We start from the raw sequence: 8,755 nt of genomic DNA on the forward strand, positions 1-8,755 counted from the left end.
TCAATTTTCTAGGTCATCCTAAGGTTTTTGAATTAAATCATAAGTATTTGAATTTGGGCATTTAAATTATATAAATTATTTTAAATGCTCAAATAACCCCAAACTAAAATGTTCCATGCTGTATATATTCCAGATAGTGGCCATGAGCAGTTTGGGGAATTTTGGAGTTGTTTAGGTATTTTTAGTAAGTCCACAAAGTTACAGAATGATTAAAAAAGATAAATAAGAGAGAGAGAGAGTGAACTAACCTGGCAGCCCGCCTAGCCAGCCCACCAGCTGGCCCAGCCCAGCAGCCGCTCCAGCGAGCTGCTTGCCTTCGCCAGGCAGGCAGGTAGGTGCTCGACAGCGACGCCAGCGCGCGCCACGCAGGTGCCCGCCGCCCTGCTTCCTCCTCTCACCTTGCTGCTGGCCTGGACGACCTCCACGTCGTGCCCCGAACCCCATGGACACATCCATTCGCCCCCAGCTCCTCTCCCTCGCTCTCCCGCACCATGGCCGACGCCACCGCAGCCGCACCGTCGTCGTAGTCGCGCTCTCCGTCGTCCTCGCGCCGCGCCACCGTGTCCAGGAGCTCCGCCACCCTCCTCTCCTTCGAGCTAGTTGAGCCGCGAGCACTCGCGTGCCCCGAAGCCACTTCACCGACCTTGCCGACTCCGCCATCACCGGAGATCCCCTTCGCCGTCGCCGCCGCACCAGCTCGTCCCCGACCACGCCGTTTGGTTCCTCGAGATCGCCGTGAGCCCAACTACCTCTCCCCCCTTTCCTCTCTTGTTCTCGTGCACCACAGCGAGCGCACAGAGCTTCACCGCACGCACCGCCGCCGAGCTCGTCGCCGACGTGTCTCCGGCCAACCACCGGCCACACCACCGTGTCCAACGTACTCGCCGCACCCGCAGGAACCCGTAGCATCACTCCACGCGCATGGCCGTGCCCCCTAGCGTCGAGTTCGACCTCACCCGAACTCCGGCGACCGCCAACGTCATCGCCGGCACCATTTCCGGCCACCCCGAGTTCAACCACCACCACCAAGAGCTGCGGCTTGCTCCCAGCTACCCGTAGATGCCCTCCGCCGCTCATTTAGTCGCTGGAATGCACAAAACCACTCTCGCCGCCGCGTTTGGCCTTGTCGGCAGCTAAACGCCGGTGAGTTGACCCCGCTGAGCCCTCGTTTGACCATGGGTGGGCCCAGTTTGACCCCCCTGGGTCAATGACAGGTGGGGCCCAGCCCTGTTAACTATTAGGATTAGTTTTAATTAATATTTAGCTAAACTAATTACACTGACACACGGGACCCACTAGTCAGGGTAGACCTGGACTGTTCCGTTGACCGCTGACATCATCCTGACGTAATGCTGACGCAGTAATTTATTTACTGGAATTATTATTACACAGGAAATTCCAGTAAATACCCCAAACTTTAAAAAATCATAGAAATTAATCTGTAACTCCAAATGCAAAGTTTTATATATGAAAAATGATCAGAAAAATCCAATCTATCCATCTGTACTGGTTTCATGCATGTTTAAGCAAGCTAACCTTTTGTTTAGATCAGAACTAGATAAAGCACTTATAAGGGCCATGTATGAGTTTGAAACTTGAATCTTTGATTCAAAATGGTTCAACCCCATTTGGTCTTAGTTGCATCAGCCCAACACACTCATATTGCCATGTTTCATGCATGCATCATATTGTTGCATATTGTTTGGTGATGTTGTGTATTGCTGCTCTTTGCGGCAGGTTCTGCCTCCGAGGAGTACCACGATTACCCTAGCGAAGAGCAATATCAGTGCATCGACCCATCAGGCAAGCAACCAACCATTTGATCATATCAATACAATCCCATGTTCTCGCTTCTGCTCTCTTTTATTTCATTAAGACAACGCGTTTCAAACTGCTGTGTGCTACGGTAGTTGAACCCATTTCCTCTGCATGACCTGTCATTGTCACAGTAACTAGATGAAACCCACTAGCATGTGTAGGAGTTGATTGAGCCATATGTATGTGTTGTTCCTACCTTGCTATGCCTGCTATGCTTAGAGTCGTGTCAGGTCTGGTTCATCTGGGTGATGAGCTAGAGTGAAATGATCATGCCGGTAATAAGAGTGTTGCGGTGAACATGATTTGGTAAAGGTATCGATGAGAGGCCATGTAGGAGTACATGGTGGGTTGTTTCATTAAAGCCGACCTTAAGCACTGAGATCTGTATGTGTGATTTAAGATTCAGCTACTACCATGCATTGGGCCCTGAAATATGACCTCGCTCGACTTCTTATTCACCCTAGCCCTCTGTCCAGGAGTTGCAAGTAGTTTCTGGTGTTTGTAGCTTACTGGAGGCCGTGGACAGCGCTGACCGCGGGGTGGGCTGTGATGCGGTAGGTACGTGGCATGGTGTACCGGATACCCGTTAGGTATCTCGGGAACCCTGTACACATCGTTCGGGGCCGTATGGGAAACCTCGGCCGGACTCCCTGCGGATGGAACCTGGATAGGCGATAAACCTAGACTAGAGACTTAGGTGTTTAGGTAGGTCGTGGTCTACACCCATGTCGGCTTTCGCTTGAAGTCTGCCGAGCACATGTCGTGTGCAGACGCTAAGTGGTGGAAACATGTATGAAGAAGTACACCCCTGCAGGGTTAACATTATCTATTCGAATAGCCGCGTCCGCGGTAAAGGACTACTTGGTTGCCTATACAGTTCATAGACAAGTAAATGGATACTACTAAAAATCTCAAGATAAGCGTGAGTGCCGAGGATGGCTCTTCCGTAGGATGACAGAGGTGGATCCTCGGTGGTCTATTGAAGTGGTGAGTAGTGGACTCGTGTGCGCAAAACCATTTCAAGTTGGTGTATCGTAGGATAGCTTAGCCAAGAGTCAAAGCTGGCTTGCTACAATAACCCCACCAACCCTTCTTGATAATGTGCATGTATGTAGGATCTGATGTAAGTCTTGCTGAGTACCTTTGTACTCATGTTGCTTTAATTAACATTTTTCAAAAAACGCTGCAACCCCTTCTGATGGGTTCTTCGTAGACGTTGACATCGATGAGTAGACTGAGGCCCAGGTGGTGACCCTGAGCTTGTGAAGGACCACGTAGTATAGCCAGGCTTTCCAAGCCTCTTTTATTTTACTAGTTGTCTGTACTCAGACAAGTTACTTCCGCTGTTGTCTTGTATGTCTGTATGACTTGGATGTGGGTCGTGTGACCCGTACTTGTGTGTATGCTGTGTATGGCTCTCTGGGCCCTTAAATAAAGTACTTGTGTTGTAGAGTCATGTTGTGATGCCTTGTTGTATGTGCACATATCGAGCATATTGTGTGTATGATTGAAATGCTTGGTATGTGTGGGATCTGACTATCTAGTTGTTTATTCTTAGTAGCCTCTCTTACCGGGAAATGTCTCCTAGTGTTTCCACTGAGCCTTGGTAGCTTGCTACTGCTCCGGAACACTTAGGCTGGCCAGCATGTGTCCTTCTTCGTTCCTGTGTCTGTCCCTTCGGGGAAATGTCACGCGATGGATACCGGAGTCCTGTTAGCCCGCTACAGCCCGGTTTACCGGAGTCCTGCTAGCCCAGTGCTACAGCCCAGATTCACTTGCTGATGACCGACACGTTCGATGATGGGTCATGGATGCCTGTCCCTGTAAGTCTGTGCCACTTTGGGTTTACGACTAGCCATGTCAGCCCGGGCTCCTTACCATATGGATGCTAGCGACACTATCATATACGTGTGCCAAAAGGCGCAAACAGTCCCGGGCAAAGGTAAGACGACACCCGTGGGAATACCGTGCGTGAGGCCGCAAAGTGATATGGGGTGTTACCTGCTAGATCGATGTGGCATCGAGTCGGGGTCCTGACAGCATCGCGGCCCCAAACTTTAAGAAACGACAACTTAGGTTTCTTGCCAAACCATAGTTCATAAGGTGTCGTCTCAACGGATTTTGACGGTGCCCTGTTTAAAGTGAATGTAGTTGTCTCTAATGCATAACCCCAAAACGATAATGGTAAATCGGTAAGAGACATCATAGATCGCACCATATCTAAAGTGTGGTTACAATGTTCGGGCACACCATTACACTGTGGTGTTCCAAGTGGCATGAGTTTGTGAAACTATTCCACATTGTTTTAATTGAAGACCAAACTCGTAACTCAAATATTCTCCTCCATGATCAGTCGTAGAAACTTTATTTTTTTGTTACGGTGATTTTCAACTTCACTCTGAAATTCTTTGAACTTTTCAAATGTTTCAGACTTATGTTTCATTAAGTAGATATACCCATATCTACTTAAATCATCTGTGAAGGTGAGAAGATAACGATACCCACCGCGAGCCTCAATATTTATTGGACCACATACATTAGTATGTATGATTTCCAACAAATCTGTTGCTCGCTCCATTGTTTCGGAGAACGGCGTTTTAGTCATCTTGCCCATAAGGCATGGTTTGCAAGTACCAAGTGATTCATAATCAAGTGATTCCAGGAGTCCATCAGTATGGAGTTTCTTCATGCGCTTTACACCGATATGACATGTCGGTGTACTAAAGTAGGGGCACTACTTTGTACCCCTTACTAAGTGCACGGGCAGTCAGAGTCGCGCCCACAACCACACTGGGCGAGGTAGAGGGAGGAGTTAGAACCATAGAACTTTCAGAAACCACGCCAAGACTAGAAGGCCAAAAGGGCAAGGTGGTTCTCCCCGGGAAGATCCTTGCCGGGGCAGCCTCCATGGCTCCAGCAGGAGCCTTGTCGGGAGCAACTTGCCCAAACTCACGCCAGCAAAGCACACCTCCCTTGAGCCCCAGTTCCTCCAGCGCCACCAACCGCATTGGGACCAAGGCTTGGGAGGCCCTCCGTGATGGCATCCAGATATTTGTGAAGACAAGATACACTCCAAATCAGAGGAAGAATAGAAGACGACGAACCTCGGCAAGACCCTTGCTGGGGCCCCGGCAAGGCCCTTGCCAAGGGCGTCCGTGAGGCCGCATTCAGGCCCGCGCCCGCCAAGCTTCTGTCACCTCTCCCATGCGACTGCCAACCCACCAGCTGGGTGGGCGCTTGCATGTTGATGCAAGGCTCCTCGACCAACTCAGTGCATGCCTACGTGGTGGCATGCAAACCTTCATGAAGGTCCTACCACCACACCACCTCACCTGACTGCCAGCTTACATGGCACTGACCGCCTCGCTGGCCCAGGTGCATGTCAAGGCAGGGCGAGGTGGTGATAAAGTGGAGGGGACACATCAGGGGGCACATTAAATGCGTCTTGTCCCGTAATAGCAAGCGATAGGCTTAGCTACAGTGCCCCAATGCCACCTCCTGTGTGACACTATGGCGATCCCCTTGCCTATAAAAGGAGGCCCGAGGCACCCAGGATAAGCATTTGGACTTTGGAACAAGTTACGCTCTTTGTAGCTAGTTCAAGAACCTCAAGAACACAAATATACACATCAAGGCAGGACTAGGGTATTACGCATCTCTGCGGCCCGAACCTGGGTAAACGACTCGTGTGCTCGTACTGACTGCTAGTCCCGCTCTTCTCACCACCGCGCCCCCCGCAACCGTAGTAGGGATTCTTGTGATCCCATAGGTGTCGTCTCCGCACCGACATCTTTGGTGCGCCAGGTAGGGGGCCCAGTACTGGGAATCTGGTTTAGCAGCTAGTAGCACAACTCCCCATCGCCATGGCTCCCAAGAAGAAGACGACCATGGCGATCGGTTCGTCCAGGACCGGACTGCCTGTACCGGTGCGGACCAGCAGCGGGCCAGTCGCGGAAAGAACTCGTGGCGCGGCCTGCGAACACCCACATCATCATGGTAGTCCGGGCCCGATGAGCGGCGTCGTTCATGCGCCAGGCGAGGAGCCATGTGCCACAAACTCCATAGATGGAGTTGCCCCCCCCCCACAGGCGGCGCAGGACACTCCAGGGGCGTCGTCGTGCTGCTAGACGGCGGCACGGCGACCTCCAAGACACCAACACCAGCGCCCACGACGCGTTCTTCTCAGGTCGTGCGTGATGAGCAGCGCCGCCCTGGAAAGAGTCCCCTGCACCCTTTACATGATGAGGAGGGCCAACATGCGTGCCGAGTGTTGACCGAAATGGAAGACGGCCGCAGGGCCGTGATGGAGCTCCTTCTAACGTAGTTAGAAGTCGAAGCGCATCGCGGTCCAAACAACTTTCGCCGCCGCCCACACCCACGGAAGCTCTGGCGCGCGCGCAGCTGCTCCTCGACTTCCCTCCTGCTATGGAGAAGCTCGACGAATGGAGAGCCACCATCCGGAGCCTCGTCGGCATCACCAACAAAGATGAGCCGTGACCAGCGGGGCCCGCAGGTCGTCGCTCCGTCGAGCCACGACATGCCAGCGGTGGATGGGCCGGGGGCGATGCAGCCACGGTGCATTCTCCTACTCCACACCAGCCACCGCGGATGTCGATCCATCACGACGACGCTTGTGATGATATCTCCATAGCATCGTCTGACCCGCGAACCCACCGCAATCAACGTCAAGTTCTTCAGGAACGAGCTCATGAAGACGCTTGAACCACCATTAAGCGCCGACACGATGCACGCCACCAGTTGAACAGGTGGGCAGGGCCCACTATGGACCACCTAGCACCGGGAGGCTACGGTGGCTTACCCTACGAGGTGGGCTGTCCCGCCTTCACTCGTGAGCTGCGACAGTTCCAGTGGCCCTCCCACCGCACGTTCAAGCCTGATGTTGGTGAGAAGTACAATGGCCAGACTCACCCGTCGGAGTTCCTCAGCATCTACAAAAAAATACACTTCCGTGATGATAAGTGTTTGTCATAGTAGGTCGCGTTTTTTGTCATGCATGTACATCCATGACGATTTTATGACAGAATCAAGATAGTCATACCTGTGCTGTCGTAGAAGTGTTCCATGACATTACCAAAATTATCATCACGGAAGTGTCCACTTCCATGACGATAAATCACGCGTCACAAAAGTGCTTTCGTCAAGGGTGACCGACATGTGGCATCCACCATAACGGAACGATGTTAAGCTATCGGGTCGGATTTTGGATCTGATAACCCGTTAACAGCCCTGACTAATGGGAATTTTCCACGTGTAAAATTCTGATTGGCCGAAGGGAACACCTGTCAGCTCGTCAGTGGGCCAGATGTCGCCCGTCCATTGGAGGAGACATTCCTATGATACGTCAACACGTGGCTGGGCCAAACAGAGGCCCATATAGGTTAAAAAGGCCGGCCCAGTCAAAGGCCCGTAGTACTTAATCAGGTACTAGTGGGCCATCCCAATAACGGCCTGCTTAATATAGGCCCATTTACGGCCCGAAGCCAGATCTGGCCCGTTAATTGTTTGCCCAATATTTGGGCCCATTTATGGCTCGTTGCTAGATCTGACCCGTTAATTGTTCGCCCAATATTTGGGCCCATTTGCGGCCCGAAGCCAGATCGGGCCCGTTAATTGTTCGCTGAATATTTGGGCCCAACTACAGCCCAGTGACTTTCGGCCTGTTAAAGGCCTCATGTAGACATGGGCCCATTTCAGCCTGGTGTGACTTTCGGCCTGGTAATGGCCCGTGCTGCCCATGGGCCATATATGGTCTGACGGGACATCGGGCCCACTAACAGCCCGTGCTAAAGGTGGCAACAGTTAAGCCCAACATGACTTTGGGCCTGTTAAAGGCCTGTCACCTAATTAGGCCCGTTGATGCCTGTACTAAGCTTTCGGCCTCTTCAAGGCCCATGATATCGGTGGCACAACTAAGGCTCGAGATAAGTTTCGGCCTGGTAATGGCCCATGAGCTAACTGGGCCCAAAAAGGCCTGGTCTACATTTTGGCCTGCTGAAGGCCCGTCGACGACTAGTGAAAATTGAGGCCCAACATGCATTTTGGTCTACTAAAGGCCCGTGGTTTCATCTCGGCCGTAACAGGCCAGTACAATATTCAGCCTGTTAATGGCCCAATGCTACCTGGGCCAAAATTAAGCGCTGGGTCGACAAAAGGCCCAAATAAAATATAGGCCGGTGTAAGTTACAGCCTGACGCAATGTGTGAAGGCCCAATCATTTGGGCCCAAGAAAGACACAGGCTGGCCCAATTGTGGCCCGCTAAAAGCCAGGCCCGTTAGAGTCGAATGTTTCGACCCAGTCGACTATATCTGATTTTTTTTCAGATAGCGAATGATGGCAGTAACTAGTAGGAATTAAGAACAAACCTACTCTATACAATAAAGAAATTACGGCATAGTAACTAAGAATAAACCTACACTAGACAATAAATGATTTAAGGTATATTACACCCACTGGGCATCGAAGTTCGCCACCAGTGATCATAAAGCGCAACGAAGAAGCAGATTACAAAAACTGGGCACCATTGCAGCGTAACAAAATAATACTGAACCGAGACCACTTCCAAGACAGTTCAAGAAATGTTAGCCTTGCGGGGGAAATGCGGCGCAGGCTGCTGAGCAAGGCTGTCAGACCGGCCTAGCATGTCGCTCATAGCTTCCAGGTGTAGCTGTTTAGTGATGAGGTTCTCATTGGTGTTCTCTGCAATCTTTCTTAGAGATAGGACTTCAAGTCGAAGTTGAGTTGCAGAATGCCTTTTTGCTAGAACTTGGGACTGAAGAAGTCGAACTGATTCAGACAACGAATTCTGTGAGCTTGTTTGACTGTTAGTCTCAAGTAACTTGAACACTGCATCAAGACAAGACTTTGGGGTTGTCTCGCTATCTTCAAGATGTTTTGCCTTCTTTTCTACAATATATG

This window comes from Triticum aestivum, chromosome 5B (genome assembly GCF_018294505.1).
Source record: "Triticum aestivum cultivar Chinese Spring chromosome 5B, IWGSC CS RefSeq v2.1, whole genome shotgun sequence".
Taxonomy (NCBI): Eukaryota; Viridiplantae; Streptophyta; class Magnoliopsida; order Poales; family Poaceae; genus Triticum; species Triticum aestivum.